The sequence below is a fragment of the Scyliorhinus canicula genome, chromosome 15 (genome assembly GCF_902713615.1).
Source record: "Scyliorhinus canicula chromosome 15, sScyCan1.1, whole genome shotgun sequence".
Taxonomy (NCBI): Eukaryota; Metazoa; Chordata; class Chondrichthyes; order Carcharhiniformes; family Scyliorhinidae; genus Scyliorhinus; species Scyliorhinus canicula.
Window position 1 is genome coordinate 92,387,350 of NC_052160.1, and position 27,483 is coordinate 92,414,832.

Genomic DNA, 27,483 nt, shown 5'->3' on the forward strand with positions numbered 1-27,483 from the left:
GAGATGAAATCTGACACCGAGTCACATTATGAGATACGAAGACAAGTTACCAAAAACGTATTAAAGATTTTAAAGGATCTTTGGGTATACGAGAGAGAGCAAAGGAGATGGGGAATTTAGGGAGTAGATTGCAGAGCCCAGGGCCAGGGCAGCTATTAAGGTTCTGTGTCGCTGAATCACCAAGTCTCTTTGGACCTTCAATGTTTTCTCATTTCTCATCATTTAGAATGTACCCAGTTCCATCCATTTTAGGTCCGAAATGCATAACTTTGGATTTGCCCACACTGAAATCCATTTTCAGAGTTTTGCCCATTCACCTAATCGCTCAATATCTCTTGAGAGGGCACTGCAGATAAATAAAAGATAAACTTTCCAAGTCGACAAACATTATTTCTCCCAGCCTTTAGTCAGTCCCTCAATTGCCTCAGGCCTTAGGCAAAGAAATACCAGCAGAGCTACTTCAACCTCTTCGAGAACGATGGCACCACCCACAACCCTACATGGCCTGTCTGTGTTAATAATCGGTGAAGCCTCAATAAGTGTGGAAGGGAAATAAATGAGTTGTCAACTTAGAAGCATGCTGGGAAATGCTTGACTATAGTTTAACACTGCTTTTGAACAAAAATAAGTAGGTCAGGTAACATAAACAAAATACTGCTTAATATTTTGGTCTCAGCCTTATTATGAAAACACATTTAAACATACAGTGCAGAAGGGGGCCATTAGGCCCATCGAGTCTGCACTGACGCCCTTAAGCCCTCACTTCCACCCTATCCCCGTAACCCAATAACCCCTCCTAACCTTTTTGGTCACTAAGAGCAATTTATTATGGCCAATCCACCTAACCTGCACGTCTTTGGACTGTGAGCACCCGGAGGAAACCCACGCAGACACGGGGAGAACATGCAGACTCCGCACAGACAGTGACCCAGCAGGGAATCGAACCTGGGACCCTGGCGCTGTGAAGCCACAGTGCTATCCACTTGTGCTACCGTGCTGCCAACACTGTCCTCCGAAAGATAACAAAATGTGCACTCGAGTTGTTTTTAGCCAAGGACAATAACATACGTACTACGTATTTCATCTTACATACTTTCCAAGGTCCATTTAATGGAAACATGGCTGTTCACTTCAAGCTGTTATTTCAGACTATAAAAATATGCTTTCTTCAATCGAATCTCAGAGCGCGGTGTGCTGGCTATGCGGCCAGAACACTCTCTCTCTGCAAATATATTTCTGTAAATAAATTTCCTGAAATCGAACCTCGAGGAATTTGTCCTTATTATAATTTCCACGACAAATTGGCGTAGTTGTTGCAGTTTCCCTAATTTAACGGGACATGAATCCCGAAACGACTCTCTAAATCGGACTCTCTCAGCTGAAAGGAAGAGAGCCATAGCGCGACCCCAGCTGAAGGGGGGGGGGGGGGGGGGGGGAGGGGGTGGCGCTCGGCAGCCTTAATTACTGGCCAGTGACTCATGCGACGATGAGTTAACTTAATTATAAATTAACGATAGCTGCATGGGAAGAAAAAAGTTGCCTTAGAGACTAAAATTTAAAAAAAGACTTTGAGGTTTGTGAAACGATAAACACCGATGTGCGCTCCCTATAGTATTTGTAAATGATTTCCGCGGTCATTGTTATTGTTATATATATGTTCTAAAGCATTTTGCAGACGGAAAGATGAGCAATAAACTCGACGCCCCCTCACAGGTCGTCTTGAAGCCTCGGTAAAGACATCTAGAGCGGGAAAGAAGGTGAACCCCTTAAAGAAGACAGATAAGGGAGTCAAAATGAGTAAGAAAATGAAAAGAAACAATTGTAAAGCAATGGAATGAGGTAGGAAAACCTATATGTCCTGCATAGGAATCTAATGAAGCTGACCCCCTCTCGAAACAAAGAAACAGGGGAGTAAAAGTAAATAGCAGATTAAAGTAAAAGCATAACAGATGGGTTCTGTTGTGTTATGTACTCTGGGATAACACAGGCTGCAACTTGATGCAGCTTTGACCAAAAGATACTCCAGACTTTGAAGTAAGTTCAATGTGATTTATTGAACCATTAGCACAGTTCTCTATGAGTTCGACTCTCCTGCTGATGTTGCTATAGTAACTCAGTCCAACTAACCAGTCTGCTCTAAGCCACGTGGTGGTGTGATGCTTCTGATCTGCCCCTGTCCTACTCTCTAAGTGTCGCCTGTGAAAAGAGAAAAAGCATGTCTGCCCTGTCCTTTTATATTGGTTGTGTAATGCCCCCTTGTGGTCATGTCACCTCTGGGTGTCTTGACTGCCCATTGGTTGTGTCCTATTCTATGTGTTCATTAACTGTATGTCTGCATGTCATGATGTCTCTGGTGCTCCCTCTAGAGTTTACTTAGTCTTAGTGTATTTGCATTAACCCCTTGTGTATTTACAGTGATGCATATCACCACAGGTTCCTGTCGAAAAGGGAATTCAGATTTGTCTGTAGCTGTGAGATAAGGCTAATGGCTAATTGTGATATTTGTGAGCCGTGAGAATCTGTGTGTTTTGTTTAACCAATAAATTTTAGTCAAAGCATGAAGTGCTAAGTGGGTTGTATTTTTTATCATCTGATATTGTGAGTTGGAGATTATAATTTAAGTGATTTGTGTTGAGATTTCTCTAATGCACTGAAACATTGGAAATTAAAATCAGTTTAAAAGAAAGAAAATGCCTTGACGAATAAAAGTAATTGAACATGAATAAGTTTTTAGATCTAGTGAAGAGATGCAAATGGCATCATTCCAAGTTCTCCAGCCCCTTAGGTTCTGCAGGAAACATTAACCATTTCAGCAGACAGTTGACCTTTTCTGAATTGGCAATGAAAAACATACGTCACTAAGAATAGCTAATGCCTATAAAATCAATCATTGGAAATTGACTTAAATGTGTGCTAGTTATAGCCCCCTCCCAGGAGATGTTTTGCTGCGTCTAAAATACTCTTATGGTGCATCTTGGCCAGCCTTGAAGGATGGGATTGCATTCCCACCTGGCATAAATGGGGGCTGGGTTCCCAACAATAATCATTTAAAGGAAGGAAATTAGTCCCTCGAACACTGGTTAGCAAATAGAGGGAAAGAGGCTATTGTGCAAGGGACCAAGAAGCATTTAACCCCCAGGAAAGATGTACCCCACCTAGCAACAACTTCCTCTATTAGGCAGACAGACACTCTGCAAATTCGGAGCGGTAATACAGTGCATTGATAATGGAATGTTTATAGAACTGTCTCAAATACGAGCTCACCAGCTGCAAAATTTAATAACTTCTGAGGCTGCACCCGATTGCTCTGTGTCTGTGTTATATGCTGGCAGCTGAACGTTAACCCTTACAGTCCAACTGTTAAAAAAAACTGCAGGAAGTCTTAAAAAAGGTTAAATACCCTTGGGCACAGCTATTAAAACACCTGATAGAGTCCAGCCGAGAGAATATAGTGACCCATTGCATGGCTCGGTATGCTCGGGAGGATGAGCACGCATACAATTTACAAACGCAAAGTCACTTAGGAAAGCAGAGCTCATTACATTTCACTCCTTTTTATTTTTCGGTGTTGTGGGATTAGGAATGTTAGTACAGTTGACCCATAGTCAAAGGGACCTTTTTAGGATGGGTTTAACTTCAGAGCCCCATTTAACATTGGCCGTAAGACATCCCGCTCAGGTAAAGCAAATAGGAGAACTGAGGAAAGAGGCCAGAGGAAAAAAGTAATACATGGGATTTATATTGAAATGGACGGACAAAATTGCCTGATAGAATTTTATGGCAAACAGGAGGGCAGATTGACCTGGAAAGAGGAGCAATGGCCCGCTACATTTGAAAGACAACAACCTCCCCAAGAGAGCCATCATTTACTCCCTTCAATCCCGGCCCAGGTACTGGCACATCTATGGGCCCAACATAAAAATCATGTTGGAAAGGTACATTCTGCCCCAGCGCATAGGGTGCAGTTACAGAAGAATGTTGCCCTGCCCTGCTTAAAACTATACTGGTTGGCAGCGGAAGCAGAAAAAGGGATAGAGGGAGTGATCGAGGCACTATTACAGCAAGGGGTGCTGAAGAGAACACAAAGCCCCTGTAACACCCCTATACTCCCCATTCCAAAGGTAGGAAGACCCAGCGAGTGGTTGTTTGTGCAAGATCTCAGAGCTATCTGTAAAATTGTTATCACTATTGCTCCATTGGTGCCGAACACAAATGTCATTTTGTCTTCTATACCACCAACAACGTATACTTTCTCAGCCTTTTTCTCCATATCATTGCACCCAGAAAGTCAATATCTATTTGCCGTTACATATCGGAATCAACAGTATTAAAAGAGAATTGGACAAGTGCCAGTTGTCTGCAGGCTCAACATTCCCTCAATATGATGACGATTTATTGATAGCCTCAGAGGGAGGGCTAGTTTGTCAACAGAATAGCTTTTGTTATTATCACATCTGGCAGAAAGAGGGCATAGGGCCTCAATGGACAAACTGCAATTCTTTCAGGAGAGTTTTGCATTTGGGATTTCAGCTGCAGCAAGGCCAGCAGAGGCTTGGGTCTGAAAGTGTACAGGCTGTAGCAAGGGTTCCAACTCAGCGCACGAGAAAGGAAACCCTTACCTTCCTCGGCATGGTGGGCTATTGCAGGCAGTGGATACCGGACTGTAGAGAGATGGGCGCAGTACTGCGCATGGCTACCCTACAGGACACCCCTTCATACCCTGTTACCTGGATCCCAGAGAGAGAGCAAGCATTTCGTAATTTGAAACAAGCCATGATTAGCGCCCCTGCCCTGGAACTGTTTTGTATGCTCTTGATGTAGCATAAGCTGCTTACTTGACATGCACTCTGACAAAGGAAGGTTCAGACTTGGAGAAAGCTTTAACACATTTATTAAACTGTTCAACCAATAGGTCAGTCTCTGGTGCTCCCTCTAGTGTCTAGCTAGTCTACGTGTATTTACATTAACCCTTGTGTATTTACAGTAATGCATATCACCACATCCCTCTTTTTTCATGTTACATATTTTCTGTACAGTGTTAAAGTAAATTGAACAAACTAGGTAGATAAGTGATGCTATGTACAAGTTATGATAACAGTGATCATTAAACAATGAGTCCAAATCACATGTATGAGTCCAAAATTCATCAATTATTATGGTCGAGTGTCTTTCGTGTTTGGTTGGTGAGGTGGTGATGTTGATGATGGCATTGCTTTGTAAATGCCATCAGTGTCCCTGTGCTTAGGGAACCAAGAAGTGGTCACATCACTTTGTTGTCTGATTTGGAGTGTTTTTTTCTTCCGATGCTTGTGGTAGCGATGTATGCAATATGTGTCGTCCTGCCATGGTATGTCATTGTACTGAGCTGAGCAGTAACAGTGTCCCTCACTTGCAGAGTTGTACCATGTCGTACCAGTCGTGTTCCCATTGGTGTTGTTTTTGTCGTGCTTATTGTCGATGTTGTTGTCCTTGGTACACTTCTTGTTATTGTCCTTGATGTTGTTGTGTTGGTTGGTTTTGTTGTCGTGTTTGCTGCACTCAAGGATCACACACTGTGGATAATACGAGTCCTTCACACAGTTACTCGTGTCAGCGTGCTTTGTGGCATCTGCTGTTTCCGTGAGCGTGCCGTCACTGAGTTCGCGGTGCTCCCCGTCTGGAGTCATGTCCGGCTTACTTGAATCAGCTTTGGCTTGTGGTTTCTCCCCGTCTGGAGTCTGGTCGGTTTCACCTGAGACGGATTTGGCTTGTCGATGCTCCCCGTCTGGAGCCCTTCTTGGTTCACCTGTGTTAGCTGAGGTTTCTTGATGCTCCCCGTCCGGAGTTATTTCAGGTTCACTTGAGTCAGCTAAGGTTTCTTGATGCTTTACTTCGGGAGTCAAAATGTTCAGGAATGCATTTGCTTGTGGAGAGGCTCGAGCGAATGAGGTTTGAAGTAATGTGGTGTCACCGAAGTTACCAGTAGTCTCACTGTGCTTGTTGAGTGCCTCTGTACACACTAGCTGAGGTCTGTCACGTTGCATATCTTGTATGGGAAGTGGGATGCCGTCGTCACCTGTCGCACATACAGTGGGTGGAGCCTCAGTGTCTTCTTGACTTTCACTTGAGCTGGGTAGACTGTCAGAGTCTTTTTCTTGTTCACTGGAGCGTGGTAGACTGTCATAGTCTTCTTGCTGTGCACTTGAGCATGGCAGATTGTCATAGTCTTTCTGTTGTTCACTTGAGTGTGGCAGACTTGCATTGTTTGCTGCTGGTTGCTCAGAGGAGGTTGCTAGACCCTCATGGTCTTGTTCATGCAAGGACTGCGCTTTGGAGTCTTGCATTGTTTCTATCGTGGAGGCTGTCCACGAGCTCGCTGTGGAGGCTTGTGTCACTCGAGTCACTTCTTGTTCATGCAAGGACTGCGCTCTGGAATCTTGCATTGCTTCTATCGTGGAGGCTGTCCACGAGCTTGCTGTGGAGGCTCGGACCCTTCATGGTGCATGGACCACTCTCTGTGTGGCAGTAGGCTGCTCTCTGTGGGCTGGTACCGCTCTCTGTCTCTTGGTGTCAGGCCGCAGCATAATCCTGCACTCACGAGTCAGGATGTCATATATGCTGGGCTGAAGATTCCCCAATCCGAAGAACACGTCGTCGGGGTCGTCAATGTACAACACGTCTAGTTGCTGTTCGGATTTGGTACTGGGGTAGCCACCTCCCAAGGTGAAATCTTCATCTGAGTCGTTGTCTTCCAAGACCATATCATCACGTTTTGTGACGGAGCTGGCATTGGGCTCGCGATGTCCAAAGAAGAATTCAAGGTCTGAGTCATAGTCTTCAAGGACTGTATCATCTCTTTGAGCGGTGCTAACTGCTTGTTGCAGGGTTCTGCGGAGGTTACTTTCAGCTACTGGTCGAATTGCAGGCATTGTGCTGTCGTTCCAGGTGAAAGAATCGGGTTTTAGAGCTTTCAATTTTTTTTCCGTGTTTTGGGACATTTCCCCTTTAAGTAGGCGTGGTCCGGGGCCTCTGACATCACGAAGCGTGTGACGTAGGTCGTAGGAAGCGATTGCGCATGCGCATATCACTGTTCCTTCACTTGGGGCCTTTTTCACAATCCCTTCTTGCCTGAGATCGAACTTACTTCAATTTCAGGCCCCCCGCGCCCCCGATCTATCATTCACTCACCAACCTAATTTGGCCCCCAGCGTTTTTAAATTGTGGAAAAGAATATTTTGCGATGCCAGAGCCTGAAATGCGAGATTGCTATTGATTTTAAAGTAATACCAATCAGAAATCAAAGTCAACAACTGCATAAATTCATGTATTTTATTGACACATAAATTGCCTTTAATTGTTTTTTAATAGAATAATTCGGTATGTTTTATTATGATCCTATTATGATTTATCACAATCTTATCATTAGTAATTATTATGATCTAGAATATTTCCCAAATTATGTAAACATGAGAGGGAAAGAAATGCCTGACTGCAGGGAAATATCAGTAGGGTGGTACTAATAATGATCTATAAACATTTATATGGTTTACACAAGGTTGTACTACTGCTTCCTATCAGATATCAGTTGTGTAGTCATGGGGCATTGCATCATAGTTACATTAGTAGTGAAAGGTGCTCCTGATATTAACCCTTTACTCTTCACTCTCCTCTGTTGAAGAGAAAAGTTCCCACAACACTATTCAATGAAGGAACAGGGGTGTCTTCCTGTAGTTCTGTACTCCAGCCAACATCCTGCAGCAAACCTCATCCTTGTTATCCTTGTTATCCGATGGAACAATCTTCCCAACGCCCTTCCTCCCAGCTTGCCAGAGTTTGAAGGGTGTATTCAGCTGGTTACAGTGAGCCAGGTGGTACTTGGAATATGTTCCACTCTATTAACCAATACTTTGGGTGGGATTCTCCGTTTCCCGAGCCGCGTGTTGCACGGCAGCGCGGCGTTCGCTGACGGCGGGGTTCTCTACTCCCGTCACTTGTCAATGGGATTTTCCGTGGTCTGGTGGGAAAAGAGCCAAAAAATCATAGTAATCCCTACAGTGCAGAAGAAGGCCATTCGGGCCATCAAGTTCGCACTGGCCCTTGGAAAGAGCACCCCATTAAGCCCAAGTCGCCACCTATTCCTGTAACCCAGTAACCCTACCTAACCTTTTGGACACTAAGGGGCAATTTAGTATGGCCAATCCACCTAACCTGCACATCTTTGGACTGTGGGAGGAAGCCAGAGCACCCGGAGGAAACCCACGCAGACATGGGAAGAAAGTGCAAACTTCACACAGTCACCCGAGGCGAGAATTGAACCTGGGTCCCTGGAGCTGTGAGGCAGCTGTGCTAACATGCCACCTTTAACTCCGACTCTAATTTTAACTTGTGCCATATCACTGACCATTTATTGATTGCACAGGCATTGGACACAGTAGCCAGCTGGAAAACATCTTAATTTACGACAGATTGGAGAAGACAAAATGCTGACACTATATAACGCACAGGTGCTGGTGAGGGCTGAAAACTGGGACTGGTAGGTTTCCCTGCAATCTTTCTTGTGCCCACTGCCTTGCTCTGGTTGCAATCAATGACTTGCGTGGACTATAGGAAAGTTCATTATCAATCATCCATTCCTAAGCATTTATTTAAATTGTTTTATACTTTCCTGTTTTCCAATAAAATTGACACAGCACACCTGCTTTATGTAATCATCTTCTCAAATAATTGCTGATGGATATCTCGCCAGAGACAGCCCAGGTAGAATATTCCTCATACATGCTTCTGTGGAAATCATAGAGTCAGCGAATTATGAATTGCAACAGCAGAGTAACAGGCCATTTGGCCCATCATGGCTATGCCTGTTATTTGATGGACCTGAGCTTGAATTCTCAACTTTGTGACACCGGCAGCGAGAATTGCAATTGGACAGAGAAACACGCGAAATGGAAAAGCGCTTTGCGCCCTGTGCCGATTCCGTTGCCATGCTCTGGTCCCTCGCAAGAGGCGTTATTGAGGTTCGCGACCACACCAGCGGTTCCATGCAAGTCCATCATTTGCATAGAGTTAAATATCATTTTCATTTGGACACTTATTGCTCCACCCCTCCGCGCCGTTCCACCATTGTAAGGCAGATGTCTCCCAGGCATGAATTGGTGCAAGTATTTCCAAGCGGGGATTGGGTGTCATGCCATGTTGAGGGGGAGGCGAAAACAAACTCTGAAAAAGCCTCAAAGATTGTCGGGCTCGCTGGGGGTGGCTGCCCAGGTCGGGGGCAGGAGCAGGGAACGACTTGGTGGAACATCCATGGACTCATGGGGCGGGATTTAGGGTTAGGGAGTTAGGGTTCAAAATTATTTTCCGTAATCATTATTCATTTCATTAAAAGCTATTGTCCTCACAACCTTATTGCTGCTCTGCTATTGACCCTACTCCCACTGGAATAGGTCCTCACCAAATCTGTGCACTGCTATTCCCATCGACTTTCAATGCAAGGTGAGCAATGAGGCCCACTCAAACCGACAGTAACAAACATCCCGGATGGACTCTGCCGCCACTCAGTGAACCCTAGACGCTAGCCCCTTTTCTCACTCTGGAGCAATGGAGTCATAGAATCCATAAAATCCCAACAGTGCAGAAAGAGGCCATTCAGTCCATCAAGTCTGTGCCGCCACTCCGAAAGAGCACCCTACCGAGGCCCACTGCCCACTCTTTCTCCGTAACTTTGTAACCCCACCTAACCTTTGGCCACTAAGGGGTAATTTAGCATGGCCAATCCACCTCACCTCCACAAATTTGTACAAAGGGAAGTGCCTGACTCTCACTCAAACATGAGCCGGGGAGGCAGTGTGCAGTCAGCAGACAGGTAGGAGTTAACATAATCATAGGCTGGAGCCATACAGGGGGCACAAAGGCACAGAAGGAGACCATGGATGTACAAGACCTGAGTGTCCTTCATGGAGCTGTCAGACAACATGAGTGCATCTCATTTCCCTCCGGAGGTCCCCAGCATCACAGATACCAGTGTCCAGCCAACACGATTCACTCTAGGTAATGTCAAGAAATGGCTGAAGGCACTGGACGGTACAATGACTGTGGGCCATGACAATATTCCAGCAGTAGAAGACCTGTGGTCCAGAATTTGCTGCACGCCTCAGCAAGCTGTTCTGGTACAGCCACAACACTGGCACCTACCTGGTAATGTGGAAAATTGCCCGGGTGTGTCCTGCAAGAAACCGGAAAAATCCATCCCAGCCAATTACCGCCCTATCAGTCTACTTTCCATCATTAGCAAAGTGATGGAAGAGGTCATCAACAGTGCCATCAAGCGGCACTAACTCAGCAATAACCTGTTCACGGACACTCCGTTTGAGTTCCACTCAGCTCCTGCCCTCAATCCAGCCTTGATACAAATATGGACAAAATAACTGATTGCCAGAGGGGGAAAACTCTGTCCTTGTTGCAGTCATATCTGGCACAAAAGAAGATGGTTGATGGTTGAAGGTCAATCAACTCAGCTCCAGGACATCACTGCAGGAGTTCCTAATGATAGTGCCCTCGGTCCAACCATCAGCTGCTTCATCAATGACCTCCCTTTCATCATAAGGTCAGAAGTGGGAATGTTCACAGGTGACTGCACAATGTTCAGCACCATTCGCTCCTCCTCAGATAATGAAGCAGTCATAGAACATAGAACATACAGCGCAGAAGGAGGCCATTTGGCCCATCGAGTCTGCACCGACCGACTTAAGCCCTCACTTCCAACCTATCCCCATAACCCAATAACCCCTCCTAACTTTTTTGGCCACTAAGGGCAATTTATCATGGCCAATCCACCTAACCTGCACGTCTTTAGACTGTGGGAGGAAACTGGAGCACCCGGAGGAAACCCACGCAGGCACGGGGAGAACGTGCAGACTCCGCACAAACAGTGACCCAGCGGGGAATTGAACCTATAACCCTGGCGCTGTGAAGCCACAGTGCTATCCACGTCCAAATGCAGAAAATCCTGGATAATAACCGGCTTGGGCTGACAAGTGCAAGTTACATTCGCACCACACAAGAGCCAGACAATGACCATTTCCTATAAGAGAGGATCTAACCACTTTCCAATATCACATCTAGGTTTTAAGCTTTATTGAGCAGTTCTGCCAGTTTTCTGGTGATTAATAGCAGGATTTGTAGGGGTGAGTGAGCTCAGTCCCCACAGTAGTGTTTATCACTGCTGTCTCACAGCACCAGGGACCCGGGTTCGACTCCGGCCTTGCCTGGCTTTACATGTGGAGTCTGCACGTTCTCCCTGTATCTGCGTGGGTTTTCTCCGGGTGCTCCGGTTTCCTCCCACAGTCCAAAAATGTGCAGGTTAGGTGGATTGGCTATGATCAATGGGGTTGCGGGGATAGGGAAAGGGATTGGCCTCGGTAAATTGGTGTTTCGGAGGGCTGTTGAAGACTCGATGGGCCCAATGGCCTCCTTCTGCACTGTTGGAATTTTATGGTTTCTATGGAAACATGGCCTTTGCCATATTTGTGGCATTTGACCGTTTTGAACAATGGATGCCTGAGATGCAGATATGCTGTGAAAGATGTGCTCCCCAGGAGTTGTTGCAATTGGAAAATTCAAATCCTTAGTAGTAGTGAACTATTGCACTACAACGCCATTCTTCCTTAATGACCGTATACATCTCCCCACTGGTGTCCTGATCTAGATCAGTTACCTCCGCAGAAGTCTGAGGTTTGAACATGGGGCAATACTAACCTGTATGGTTTAATCTCACAATGTGTAGTGTCTTGATAAGAAATAGGAACAGGACTAGGCCTTTAGCTCTTGGAATCTGGTCTTCCATTCAGTAAGATCATGGCTCATTTGTAAACCTAATTCCCCTCACCGGAAATTTGTTTTGAACGATCGTTCATTGTGATCAATGATAGAAATACAAAAGTAAAGTGGAAATCTAAAATAAAACGCTCGAAATACTCAGCAGACCAGGCAGTATTTGCGAAGAACATAGAACATAGAACAGTACAGCACAGAACAGGCCCTTCGGCCCTCAATGTTGTGCCGAGCCATGATCACCCTACTCAAACCCACGTATCCACCCTATACCCGTAACCCAACAACCCCCCCCTTAACCTTAAGAGAAATAGAAAATTTAAAACTTCAGTTTGATGAACTTGTGGTAGTCACCACTGTTTGTACATAGTACGTATATGAGAAGTAATACAGTAAGGCTCCTTTACTACATGCACTGGGGTAGATCCCTGCCTGCTGGCTCTGCCCAGTAGGCGGAGTATAAATGTGTGGGCTCACCGAGCTGCAGCCATTTCGGCAGCAGGTGTAGGAGGCAACACATCTCTGCTTAATAAAGCCTCGATTACACTCTACTCTCGTCTCGTCATAATTGATTGTGCATCAATTTCTTAAGCAGAGATTTTACAGCGATGGACCTCTGCATTAAGCCAGATTGCCTGCAGCTGCACCCTCAAGCAGACAACGCCAAGTCGGCCTTCGCCCACTGGCTAGCTTGCTTTGAAGCCGACATCGGATCTGCGACGGAACAACCCTCAGAAGCACAGAAACTCCAGATCCTATATACACGGCTGAGCTGCGATATCTTTCCCCTTATCCGGGATGCACCCACCTACGCTGAGACCATGGCGCTTCTGAAAGAGAACTACATCCGGCCGACCAACAAACTCTATTCCAGGCACCTCGTGTCCACACGGCAACAACTCCCCGGTGAGTCATTGGAAGATTTCTGGCGTGCCCTGCACGCTCTGGCGAGGGACTGCGATTGCCAGGCAGTTTCGGCCTTTGAACTTTCCGAACTCCTAATCAGGGATACTTTTGTTACGGGCATAGGGTTGGTGTACATCCAGCAACGCCTCTTAGAAGGGGCTACCCTTGACCTCGAGGCCACATAACCGCGTCGACAACGGTAAATGTCGATGGGCACCAGACATCCTGCCATCTTGACTCCGGGAGCACTGAGAGCTTCATCCACCCCGATACGGTAAGGCGCTGCTCCCTCGCGGTACACTCCATTACCCAATGAATCTCCTTCGCCTCGGATCTCACTCCATGGAGGCCCGGGGGTACTGCACCGCTACCCTCAACATCCAGGACGTAGAGTTCAGCAACTTCCTGCTCTATGTCCTCCCCAACCTCTGTGCCGCCTTGATACTCAGCCTGGACTTCCAGTGCAACCTCCAAAGTCTAACTCTGAAATTCGGCGGGCCTCTACCACCCCATTCTGTATGCGGCCTCACGACCCTTAAGGTCAACCCACCTTCCCTGTTGGCAAACCTCACCCCGGTTTGCAAACCCGTCGCCACCAGGAGCAGACGGTACAGTGCCCAGGGCAGGACCTTCATCAGGTCTGAAGCCCAGCGGCTACTGCGGAAGGCATCATTAAGGCCAGTAACAAGCCCCTGGAGAGCCCAAGTGGTAGTTGTAAAGACTGGCGAGAAACACAGGATGGTCGTTGACTACAGTCAGACCATCAATCGGTACACGCAGCTCGACGCGTACCCCCTCCCACGCATATCTGATATGGTCAATCAGATTGCACAGTAGCGGGTCTTCTCGACAGTGGACGTGAAATATGCCAACCACCAGCTCCCCTTCCCCAAGGCAGACCGCCCTTATACTGCGTTCGCAGCAGACGGCTGCTTTTACCACTTCCTTAGGGTTCCCTTCGGCGTCACTCGGTCTTCCAACGAGAGATGGACTGGATGGTTGACCGGTACGGACTGGGGGCCACCTTCTCGTACCTGGAAAACTTCACCATCTGCAGCCACGACCAGCAGGACCACGACGCTAACCTTTCCAAATTCCTATACACCGCCAAAGTCCAAAACCTTATGTATAACAAGAAGTGCGTGTTCAGCACCAACCGCTTATCCATCCTTGGCTATGTGGTGCAAAATGGAGTTCTAGGGCCCGATCCTGATCGCATGCGCCCCCTCATGGAACTCCCACTCCCCCACTGCCCCAAGTAAAGCGGGAAGTAAGTGTTTAGGCTGGTGGAGGGGAGGGGCCCTTTGAAATTCATGCTGAGGTGTTCAAAGGGACGGGAGGCCTTCACCAGGTGCGCTCGGTCTGGCCGGTAGAAGTGCGGTTTGCACTCCGCGCAGACCTGGCAGTCTTGGTGACTGCCCTGACCTCCGCAATGGAGTAGGGTAGGTTGCGGGCCTTTATGAATTGGAAGAACCAGGTGACCCCCGGGTGACAGAGGTCGTTGTGGACGGCCCGGAGTCGGTCTACTTGTGCGCTGGCACATGTACCGTGGGAGAGGGCATCGTGGAGGCTCATTGAGCTTCCCGGGTCACTACAAGATATCATAGCTGTAGGTGGAGAGCTCGATCCTCCACCTCAGAATCTTGTCATTCTTCATCTTGCCCTGCTGTGTGTTACTGAACATGAAGGCAACCAATCGTTGGTCAGTGAGGAGAGTGAATCGCCTGCTAGCCAGGTAATGTCTCCAAAGTCTCACAGCTTCTACGATAGCTTAGGCTTCCTTTTCGACAGAGGAGTATCGAATTTAAGCGGCATGGATGGTACGGGAGAAGAAAGCCACGGGCCTCCCCGCCTGGTTGACTGTATTGGCCAGAGTAAAGTCCGACGCATCGCTCTCCACTTGGAAAGGGATGGACTAGTCCGCAGCGTGCATCGCGGCATTGGCAATATCTGCCTTAATGCGATTGAAGGCCAGTCGGGCCTCAGCTGTCAGGGGAAAAGTGGTGGATTTGATCAGCGGACGGGCCTTGTCCGCATAGTTGGGGACCCACTGGGCATAGTAAGAGAAAAACCCCAGGCGCCTCTTCAGGGCCTTGGGGCAGTGAGGAAGGGGGAGTTCCAGGAGGGGGCGCAGGCGGGCGGGGTTGGGCCCTAGGACACTGTGTACTACAACATAGCCGAGGATGACTAGGCGGGTTGTGCGGAAGACACATTTCTCTCTATTATTGGTTAGGTTCAGGGGTTTAGCGGTATGGAGGAAATGCCAGAGGTTCTCGTCATGGTCCTGCTGGTCATGGCCGCAGATGGTGACGTTGTCTAGGTACGGGAACATGGCCCGTGCTGGTCGACAATTCGGTCCATTTCCCTTTGGAAGGCCGAGACCCCATTGGTGATGCCGAAGGGGACCCTAAGGAAGTGGTAGAGGCGGCCATCTCCCTCGAAGGCAGTGTATTGGCGGTCGTCTGGGCGGATAGGGAGCTGGTGGTACACGGACTTCAAATCGACTGTAGAGAAGACTCGATACTGCGCAATCTGATTGACCATGTCAGATATGCGTGGGAGGGAGTACGCATCGAGCTGTGTGTACTGGTTAATGGTCTGGGTGTAATCTATGACCATCCGGTGCTTTTCCCCAGTCTTGACGACCACCACTTGGGCTCTCCAGGGGCTGTTACTAGCCTCAATGACCCCCTCCCGCAGGAGTCGCTGGACGTCCGACCTGATGAAGGCCCTGTCCTGGGCACTGTAGCATCTGCTTCTGGTAGTGACGGACTTACAGTCCGAGGTGAGGTTTGCGAAGAGGGAGGTTGGGGCGACCTTAAGCGAGGCGACAGATGGTGAGGGGGGCAGGGGTCCGCCGAACTTTAAGGTAAGGCTCTGGAGATGGCACTGGAAGTCGAGCCCCAGTAACAGGGCAGCACAGAGATGGGGGAGGATGTAGAGCTTAAAGTTGGTGTACTCTACGCCTTGTACGGTGAGGGTCGCGACACAGTACCCCCGGATTTCTGCTACGTGGGATCCGGAAGCCAGGGAGAATTTCTGGGTCGCGGGTAGGATTGGGAAGGAGCAGCGCCTTACTGTATCTGGGTGTTTGAAGCTGTCTGTGCTCCCGGAGTCGAAAAGGCAGGCCATCTCGTGCCCGTTGATCCGGACGGTAATTGTGTACTTCGCGAGGTGATGCGGCCGGGACTGGTTGAGCGTGATGGAGGCGGTCGGTAGGCCAGTCAGAGTTAGCGGCAGCCAGCGTATGGTCGGGCGAGCTGAGCTCCCAGGAGGCTGCGGAGTGGTCCCAAGATGGCGGCCCCATTGAGTCGCACGTGACGGGTGAGGTGCAAGATGGTGTCCAAGATGGCGGCCCCCGTGGGTCACACGTGTCGGCCGAAATGAAAGATGGCGCACCCACAGGTCGCACATGGCGGGTGGCGTGGCAGCTGGGACCAGCCCCGACAGGCAGCAGGCAGCGCTACTTGGCCTAGAAGGTTTAGAGGGAGATCGGGCCTGGCAGGCTTTTGCAAAGTGGCCCTTCTTCCCACAGCCATTACAAGTTGCGTTCTGTGCCGGGCAGCGTTGTCGGAGGTGATTACTCTGGCCGCAGAAGTAGCACTTCAGGCCTCTGGCATTGGCGGGCCGCTGCTCGGCGCAGGTTTGTGTCACACCCAGGTCGGTTGATGACTGCGCCCACAAAGCCCATGAGGGTGCCGCGCGGTCGGGGGTGAAGGCTCCCATGTTCTGGGAGGCCACCTCCAGCGAGTTGGAGAGTTGTACTGTCTCTGGGAGGCCGAGTGTCCTCCCTTCTAATAATCGCTGGCGGATATTGTTAGAGTGCATGCTCGTGACATAGGCGACCCTGACCAGCAGCTCCGCGTGCTGGGTAGCCGACATCGCCCGGCAGTCACAATTCCGGCAGAGGATGCGCAGGGCACATAGGAATTCTGCAAGTGATTCCCCAGGGCGTTGCCGCCTCGTGGCGAGGAGGTGCGTAGCATATACCTGGTTAACGGATTTCACGTATATTCCTTTTAGCAGCGTTACTGCTTCCGCGTATGAGGGGGCATCCCTGATGAGGAGAAAGACTCTTGGGCTCACCCATGCATGTCGGACCTGTTCCTTCTGGAGGTCTGTGAGGTCTTCGTTGAAGGATGCAAGGTACGCCTCAAAGCAGCTTAGCCAGTGTTCAAATGTTTCTGTAGTGTCGGCTGCTTGTGGGTCCAGTTCCAAGCGATCAGGCTTGAGTGATGAGTTCATCTTGAGGAATTTAGTGTATTAAATTGATACACCATCAATAACACACGACAAGCAAAGAATGTAACTGAAGCTTTAATACACTAAACATCAAGCGTCCTGCCTCTGGACCCGAACTGAGTCCGGAGGCGGAAACTTGCCACTTTTATAGAGAAGCTCGAGGGGAGAGGCCACAGGCGAAGCCAGCCTGGACAAGCCCAGGCATGAACAATACAATACAATACATGTAATGCAATAACTTGGTTTACCACACCTGTCATCTTCTCAATTTTCTCTGGTTACATCCGGGATGTGAAGGAATAAGGAAGACTTTCCCAACTCTAGGCCGGTTGGGGTCAATTGAGGGAACATAACAGTGGTAGGGGTGGTCTGAGTTTGAATATTAACATCACGCTTGTTAACTGGAACAAGTCCCTCTTCAAACACTGCCAAAGGTTCCTTTTGGTGAACAAAAAACAATACAGCACAGGAATAGGCCCTTCAGCCCTCCAAGCCTGTACCAAGCCTTGGCCAACAACCTCAGCACTTCCTAGCTCTGCATCCCTTTGTACCCATCCGATTCATGTATTTGTCGAGAAGCCTTTTGAACGCTGTTAATGTATCTATTTCCACAACCTCCCCTGGCAGCGCATTCCAGGCACTCACCACCCTCTGTGCAAAAAACGTGCCTCGCACGTCTCCTCTAAACTTTTCCCCATGGACCTAAAACCTATATCCCCCTCCACCGTGGGGAAGAGTAATCTTGTAGACCTCTATCAGGTCACCCCTCAATCTCCGTCATTCTAATGAAAGCAGTCCGAGTCTATTCAGCCTCTCCGCATAGCTAACACCCTCCAGACCGGGCAACATCCTGGTAAACCTCCTCGAAACAATCTCCAAAGCCTCCACATCCTCCTGGTAGTGTGGCAACCAGAAATGTGCGCAATATTCCAAGTGCAGCTTTACCAAGATTCTATACAACTGTGGCATAACTTGCCAGTTTTTATACTCAATGCCCCATACAATGAAGGCAATCATTCCACATGCTTTCTTGACGATCTTTTCCACTTATGTTGCCACTTTCAAAGACCTTTGTCCTGTACGCCCAGATCTCTCTGACTTTCTATATCCCTAAGAGTTTTGCCATTTACTGTATATTTCCCCTCTATGGTAGATACACCAAAATGCATTATGTCACATTTGTCTGGCTTAAACTCCATTTGCCATTTTTCTGCCCAAGTCTCCAACCTATCCACGTCCTGCTGTATCCTTTGACAATCCTCAACACTATCTGCCACTCCACCAACTTGGTGTTATCCGTGAACTTACCAAACAGACCAGCTACATTTTACTCTCGTCACACTTTCTATTCAAAAAACACCCTTCTACTGCCACCCTCTGCCTTCTGTGAGCCAGCCAGTTCTGTGTTCCTCTTGCTACCTCACCTCTGATCCCATGTGACTTCACCTTTTATATCAGTGTACCATGAGGCACCTTGTTAAATGCTTCACTGAAAATGAATGAATGAAAATCGCTTATTGTCACGAGTAGGCTTCAATGAAGTTACTGTGAAAAGCCCCTAGTCGCCACATTCCGGCGCCTGTCCGGGGAGGCTGGTACGGGAATCGAACCATGCTGCTGGCCTGCTTGGTCTGCTTTAAAAGCCAGCGATTTAGCCTTGTGAGCTAAACCAGCCCCTGTATACAAGTCCATGTATACAACATCCACCACCCTCCCCTCATTAATCACCTTTGTCACCTCCTCAAAAAACTCGATTATGTTAATAAGGCATGACCTTTGCATCATAAGACCATGCTGTCTATCGCTAATGAGTCTATTTGTTTCCAAATGGTGTCAATCCTGTCCCTGAGAATTCTCTCTAATAATTTACCTACAACCGACGTAAGGCTCACTGGCCTATAGTTTCCTGGATTATCCTTGCTACCTTTCTTAAACTGGGGTACCACATTGGCTATTCTCCAGTCCTCTGGGATCTCACCTGTAGCCAATGAGGATAAAAAGATGTCAGTCAATGTCCCAGCAATTTCCTCCCTTGCTTCTCTCAGTATTCTGGGGAAAATCCCATCCGGTCCAGGAGGCTTATCTACTGACATGTCTTTTAAGACACAAAATACCTCATCCTTTTTGATCAACATGACCCAGACTATCCACACACCCTACCCAAGAATAATCTTCCACAAAGTCTTTTTCTTTGGTTAACACCGATGCAAAGTACTCATTTAGTATTCGTCCATTTCCTCTGGCTCAACACATAGATTCCCCCCATTGTCCATAAGTGGTCCAATCCTTTCCCTGGCCACCCTCTTGCTTTTTACATATGAATAAAAAGCTTTGGGAGTCACCTTAAATCTACTTTCCAAGGACTTTTCATGAATCCCCCTCGCCCTCCTAATTTCCTGCTTAAGTACCTTCCTACTTTCTTTCACAGCCTTCCTGGATACACTTTACAAACTCTGCCCCATCCAGGTCCCTGGCACTAAGTGAGTCCCAGTCAATATAGGGGAAGTTAAAATCCCCTCCCACAACAGCCCTGTTACTTTTGCACCTACCCAAAATCTCTCTACCTATCTGCTCCTCTATCTCTCAGTCAGTTGGGGGGCCTTTAATAAACCCCCAACATTGTGATTGCTCCCTTACTGTTTTTGAGCTCTCCCCAGATTGCCACTACTCAGCAACAGGGCTATAACATTCTCCTCAATCAATAATGCTACTCCCCCACCCCTTTTACATCCCGCTCTATCACTCCTGAAGCATCTATATCTTCCAACATTCAGCTGCCAATCCTGCTCTTCCTTTAACCATGTTTCTGTGACAGCCACAACATCATGGGCGAAATTCTCCGCCCCCCACGACGGGTGGGAGAATAGCGGGAGGGCCTTCCCGACTTTTTTGACGCCCTCCCGCTATTCTCCCCCCCCCCCGCCGAAATCCCGACAAGAATCGCTGCCGCCGTTTTTTTACGGCCGGCAGCGATTCTCAGCTGTTAGAAGGGCCGAAGTCCCAGCCCTTTACGACCTTTTTACGAACGGCAAACACACCTGGTCCTGCCGTTCGTAAAAACGTCGTGACAAACTCGCAAAAAATAACCATGGCACCGATTGGCACGGCAGTACCACGGCCGTGCCAAGGGTGCCATGGGCCCGCGATCGGTGCCCACCGATCGCGGGCAGCGGGCCCGATGCCCGCGCACTATTTGTCCTTCCGCCGCCCCGCAGTATCAATACGCGGGGCGGCTGAGGGGCAACCCGGCCCGCGCATGCGCGGGTTTCGCGCAAAAACGCGATGACGTCACCCGCGCATGCGCGGGTGGAGTCTTCCCGCCTGCGCATGCGCGGCTGACGTCATATGACGCGTCAGCCGGCGCTAACTCCGGCAAGCGGGCTTAACGATTTTCGTTAAGCCCGACTTGTCGGAGCCTCCGACGTCGGGCTGCTAGCCCCGACGGGGGACCAGAATCGGTCCCCCGTCGGGAAGGGGCGCGCTGCCGTAAAACCCGCCCGGGTTTTACGGCAGTTTTACGATTTCTCCCGTTTTGGGAGAATTTCGCCCGGCGTCTATTAGAGTACACCACTCCTTCAGTACGACATTGGAGTGCAGTTTGAGGCTCCAGAGTCGGGCTTGAATCCGCCACTTCCTGATTCACAGGTGGAAGAGTGAGCCATTTTTAAAATCCCAGAGCAAGAATAAACGAAATGTGGAGATATTTAAGTTCCGGCTTAGGATAATTTGTGCCATAATAAATTGCATAAGAAGATAAAGTTATGAATTCAGAAGAAAGCTAATGGATTTAAGGAAATAACAAGCATTTCAATGTGTTGCAAGGGCTGTTTTTGTGTGATATGGTCTGGATATAATACCACGGGAGATGTGATAAAATGCTCGACAATGTAAGTCTTATGTACAATAATGAAATGCAATATTAAGCTGGTAAGTTGCTGATTGCTGCAGCTGCCTGGATGTTGTTTAAACAGTGTGTGTATTGTACCTGCCCAAGTGAAAAGTACTTCCACCTATTTCCCTGCAATAATTTACATTAAAATAACACATCATTACAGATAACAGCAAATCACTATAAATGCATAGGAGGTCTTGTGGGTAGCATCTCTGCCTCTGAGTCAGAAACTCCGGGTTTGAGACCCATCTCATGACTTGATGGCCAAGGAAGGTGCATTCATCGCATGGCTGAACAGGTTGAGTGTTATCCTAAATCCTTCCAACCACGCTAATAACTGGCAGTAAGAATGGGAGAGAACGCTGGTCAGCCACCCAAAATATGGAGTGGCGCCTTCTCAAGTTTAAGTTTAAACTTAAGCCCCTGGCGGCAGATTAGCGACCTCTTCTGGGATTTACTAGCTACGGAAACAAACAAAATATTGCCTTACTGCACACTGGCTGTGGGAAGAGAATTGAAATTGGCGTATAAACACAGAAAAATCACATGTTTATTCAGAAAAATCATGTAAAGTGTCACTCGTGGCTTCATGATTATGAAGGGTCATGGAACTGGATAAATGGTGATGGAATCTAGAGATAAATCTCTACCCTGGTTGGTCGCACGAAGGAAGATGGCTGTGGCTATTGGGCGCAATCATCTCAGCCCCAGGACAGAACCACAGGAGTTCTTTAGGGTAGTTCCCTAGACCCAGCCATCTTCACCTCCTTCATCAATGACCTTCCTTCCATCATGAGATCAGAGAGGGGGGGGGGATGTTAGTTGGGAATCCAAAAGCTCAGTTCATTCACAAATCCTCAGATAATGAAACAGCCCATGTCAGCCATGCAGCAAGACTCAACGCGAGGGTTGGTATGTAAATTTAAAAATTCTTGCGCAACAATCAGCAACAGTTTATGATGAATGAGAATGTTTTTTCTGTCTGAGAGCCTCTGTAGCAGGATAACACATAGTTTACACTGGGGGATGATGATGAGAAAGAACTGGTTAATTAAACAGAAAGGAGGAGCTATGATGTGGCTCAGTGTAGATTTGATAAATGGCAACAGATTTGTGCTACATAAGTGCAAAGCAAAGACCATTTCAAACAACAGAGAACTTAAGCATCTCCTCTTGACATTCATCAGAAATACCATTGTTAAACATCTTGCATATCTCTATTGACCAAAAACCTAGCTGGTCCAACTACATAGGTACATGTCAAATAAGTACTGTGGCTACAAGAACAGTTCAGAGGTTGGAAATTCTGTGATGAATAACCCATCTCTTGACCCCCTAAAAGCCTGTGCACCATCTTCAAGACACAAGTCAGGAATGCAATGTATCCACTTGCCAGGATGAGAAGAGCTTCTCAACACTCATTAACCTTGACACCATTCAGATCAAAGTAGCTCCTTGATTGGCAACCCATCCATCACGTCCAACATCCACTCTCTCCACCATTGGCATGTGCGCAGCCATGTATATTATCTGGAAGAAGCACTGCAGCAACTTGCTGAGATTTTATTGACAGCACTTTGCAAACCTACGTCACTTACCACCTAGAAGCCTAGAAGCACAAGGGCAGCAGATACATGGAAACACCATGTCCTGCTAGTTCTCTTCCAAGCCACACACTATTCCGACTTGGAAATCTATCACGGTTCCTTCACTGCGGTTGGTTATAAATCCTGGATTTCCCTCCCTAACACCACTGTGGGTGTATCTACACTTCAGGCACTGCAGCCGGTTCAAGGCAGCAGCATACCACCGCCTTCTCAAGAGGGTATGAGGGATAGGCTATAAATGTTAGCTTCACCAGCAATGCCTACATAGAATCCGTTTGGTGCAGAAGGAGGCCATTTGGCCCATCAAGCCTACACCGGCCCTTGAAAGAGCACCCTAACATAGGCCCACTTCCCCACCCGATCCCTGTATTTCCACCTAACCTTCTGGGTTCCCAACCTGGAATTGAGCCCAATATTGGGGTCCCAAGATCTCAACAAAGTCCAAACCATCAGCTCTGTTTCTGTCAGCCCTGCAGGAGTTCCCATTCCCGACTTCCAGCGGCATTTTCCCAATTCGGTCTGACTCTCAGGCCCAGGAGTGTTGGTATGTAAATAAAACACTTCTTGCACCACAATCAGCAACAGTTTATGATGAATGAGAATGGTTTTTCTGGCTGGGAGCCTCTCCAGCAGGATAACACATAGTTTACACTGGGATTATAATGAGAAGGAACTGGTTAATTAGACAGAATGGAGGAGCTATGATGTGGCTCAGTGTAGATTTCGCATCACATGGCCAAATGATAAATGTGAAATAAGTATTTGTCGGTTTTAAATCACTCAGTTTCCAGGAAGAATACTTGAATCCAAGAATAAAATCCTAATATGCAAACATATCTCCATCCTGTCTCAAATAATAATATTAACATCTTGCAGTGTTAGCTGTTGATGAGATGTGATGCCTCTATAAAGCACTTTGGGATGGTTTATTATATTAAAGATGATGTATAAATACAAATTGTTCTTGTGATGCAGGTAGACAGATTGTTTGTGGCTTGCTATTCAGGAAACAATATACTAAGCTGTCCTGAGGTAACTCTCCACGGAGGCATCTAGCTTAGACTCATGGGGTAACTGAATCAGAAATTACATCATATCCTTGAAGTATTGATGTATGCAGGGTCACTGACAGTGGGGAATAAGATGAAGCAAAGATCAGTGCCACTGAACTGAATCACAGAAGAGCTTTCACAGCAGCTGAAATTCCAGTGTGTGGTATTTTAAACTTTTGCCAGATGATAAGAGCAAACAACTTAACAAACAGTAACATACCACAGTGGACACAACATCCAGCAGAAATTAAATAGCATGGAATTTAACACTCAAGTAGTGAACAACCAACATTCCAAAGGAGGTCATTGGCGGCACGGTAGCACAGTGGGTAGCATTGTTGCTTCATGGCTCCAGGGTCCCAGGTTCGATTCCCGGCCTGGGTCACTGTCTGTGTGGAGTCTGCACATTCTCCCTGTGTCCCTGTGGGTTTCCTTCGGGTGCTCCGGTTTCCTCCCACAAGTCCTAATAGACGTGCTGTTAGGCAATTGAATTCTCCCTCTGTGTACCCGAACAGGTGCCGGAATGTGGTGACTAGGGGCTTTTCACCGTAACATAATTGCAGTGTTAATGTAAGCCTACTTGTTACAATAAAGATAATTTAAAAAAAGGAGACTTGCTTGTGGAGTCTGTGTGGAGTTTGCACTTCCTCAGCATGCCTGCAGGGGTTTCTTCTGGATGCTCTGGTTTCCTCCCACAGTCCAAAGAAGTGCAGGTTAGGTGGATTGGCCATGCTAAATTGCCCCTTAGTGTCCAAATATGCACAGGTTAGGTAGCGTTGTGGGGTTATGGGGATAGGGCAGAGCAGTGGACTTGGGTGGTATGCTCTGTCAAGAGAGTGTGTGCAGACTCCATGGGCTGAATGGTCTCCTGCACTGTAGAAATTCTATGGTTACAGGGTTTCTTGTGTTGTTGATATTCCAATTGCTCAGGTTTTGCTGTTTGTATTTGAGCAATACTAGGTAATGACGGTGAAACTGCCAATGCTTGCAGTCATTACTCCTCTGAAACTGACAACAAGTATATGAGCAGTTAAGCTTAGAAGTCTAGAAGTTGGTGTTTGTGATTCCATGGGGTGCGTTGATGAAATAATTATAGACCGCAGACAATTAGAAATCATTTATCTGATGGGCGCTTCCACTTTTACACTATTTGCCTTTCTGCGAAAACCCTTAAAGTGTTATATAAAATCGTGGAATCCTTACAGTGCAGAAGAAGACCATTCAGCCCATTGAGTGTGCATGGACCCTCTGATAGAGCACTCTACCACGGTTCAGGCCCCATCCTATAACCCAGTAACCCCAACTAACCTTGTTGGATACTAAGGGGCAATTCAGCATGGCTAATCCACCTAATCGGCACATCTTTGGACTGTGTGAGGAAATCGGAGGACCCGGAGGAAACCCACGCAGACACGGGGAGTAACTGCAATCTCCACACAGTGACCCAAGGCCGGAATTGATCCCGGGTCCACTGTGCCACCATGCTGCCCCCTTCCTATTGTGCCACCTCCTATACATTGTACTGAAGGAGGTGTAACTGGGTTTTTAATAGTATACCCAGTTTGTAATTACTGCTGAAAACCTTCTCTGGCTTGGAAAAGCTGATTTTATATTTGAAAAATGTCAAATTTTATAACATCTTCTAGCATGACAATGCTTTCCACACATAGTGCAACTTGTTATTAGAATGTCATCATTTGATATAAAAATCTCAGAAACTATATTTCTAAATGGATCAATATCATCACACATTGGTTGTCTTATTGTAGCAACAAATCTTAGGAGTGAGAGCAACAATTCTGCATCCATCTTTCCTGTCATATTTAAAGAGAAAGTAAATCTAAAGGTGCATAAATCCCAGGGCTGTGTGACTCCAAATCGATCCTGGTTAAATTTCTTCACAATTCAAATTCCAATTGCTTTTGAATACAGCATGATAAAACCGAAAATGCTGGACTAGCTCAGCAGGCCTGGCCACATTAGATAGGAACAGAGGTAATGTTTTGAATCTTACTGATCCTTCTACAGACCTGCTGAGTTTATCCAGCATTTTCTGTTTTTACTTCTGGCTTCTAGCACCTGCAGTATTTTGATTTCATTTGAATAGAGCAGTCATGAGATGCTTGGAAGTGCTCCTTGCTGCTGTAATGATCTATGAGGTGAATGGAGGTTAGATCTAGCAGTGTCAGCTGGTATGTAAGGAGGCCTGAGTTTAGGGACCAACGTTATCCATTCCAGGCTGACTGAAGAACATCTGACCCAAGATTGAGATAGGCCACTTTTCAGGCATCCAGGTGGTTGGCTAAGTTGGCTATTTGGTTCCTCACAGAGACTACTGAGGCGTCTTACACCTGAGTTAGGATACCTCGGGAAAACGGGATATCCAGACATCAGACCTGCTCTGCTGCTGTTTCCAGATGTGGGCACGGCTTAGCTAGAGATACATGTATTTAATTTAAAATTTAATTGCAGCCATGAGAGCTCCACCTGGCTCCATGGAACCCCTGCTGGCCGCAACCGACCCAACACTCTCCCCCACCTTCCCCTGCCTTATTGTTCTGACTCTTCATCCCGGAACCTACTTGAGAACATCTACCTCCAAGGCAAGCAGCCTGAATTTAATGACTTTAGTGGGTGAATGTGTTCAGCTGGATTTCCGCAGCTCACTCTCTGCCAGTTCCGTCTCGGTGGCCGGCAACCTGACATCCTCCTGTCTATTAACAGCTGGTCCTTTGTGCTCCATAGGGGTCATTGCCAGCGGATGAGTATCAGGCTGTGCTCAAGAGGCTGTCAACTTTGCCCAAAACTTTGTTCAAAAATTGCTGCAGATGTCAGAGTTGACACCCTGATCTCGGAGCGTTGATGGACTGGAGGGTTTCATAGCGATAGGGAAAGGCAGAGAGGGATTTGAATTAGTTTTAAATTTGGGACATTAGTGGAATTGGAATAGGTCAGCGAGTACAGGAGTGATAGGTGTTCAGTACTTGGTTATGACTTAGGGCCGGTTTTGCTCAGTTGGCTGGACAGTTGGTAAGTGTTGCAGAGTGAGGCCAGCAGCGCGGGTTCAATCCATGTCCTGGCTGAGGTTAATCATGATGCTTCCGCCTTCTCAACCCTGCTCCTAACCTGAGGTGTGGTGACCCTCAGGCTAAATCGCCACCAGTCAGCTGTCTCCCCTCAAAGAGAAAAGCAGCCGATGGTCATCTGGGGCTTCGGCGACTTTATTTTACTTACGACTTAGGATATGGGCAGCAGAGCTCAAGCTTACTGTGTGTGGTAACACAGCTCTGAAGCCTGGTAGAAAGCAACATAAGAAGTCTTACAACACCAGGTTAAAGTCCAACAGGTTTGTTTCAAACACGAGCTTTCGGAGCACGGCTCCTTCTTCAGGTGAATGGAAAGGCTTGTTCCAGAAATATTTATATAGACACAGTCAGAGATGCCCCGGAATGCGAGCACCTGCAGGCAATCAAATCATCAAAGATGCAGAGAGAGAGGTAACTCCAGGTTAAAGAGGTGTGAATTGTCCCAAGCCAGTTCAGTCGGTAGGCCTCTGCAAGTCCAGGCTTGTTGGTGGGGGCCGAATGTAATGCGACATGAATCCCAGATCCCGGTTGAGTCCGCATTCATGCGTGCGGAACTTAGCTATAAGTTTTTGCTCAGCAATTTTGCGTTGTCGCGTCTCCTGAAGGCCTCCTTGTAGAATGCTGACCCGGAGATCAGAGGCTGAATGTCCTTGACTGCTGAAGTGTTCCCCAACTGGAAGGGAACAGTCCTGCCTGTTGATAGTCGCACGATGCCCGTTTATTCGTTGTCGCAGTGTCTGCATGGTCTCGCCAATGTACCACGCTTCGGGACATCCTTTCCTGCAGCGTATGAGGTAGACTACATTGGTCGAGTCGCACGAGTATGCGCCGCGTACCTGGTGGGTGGTGTTTCCACGTGTAATGGTGGTGTCCATGTCGATGATCTGGCA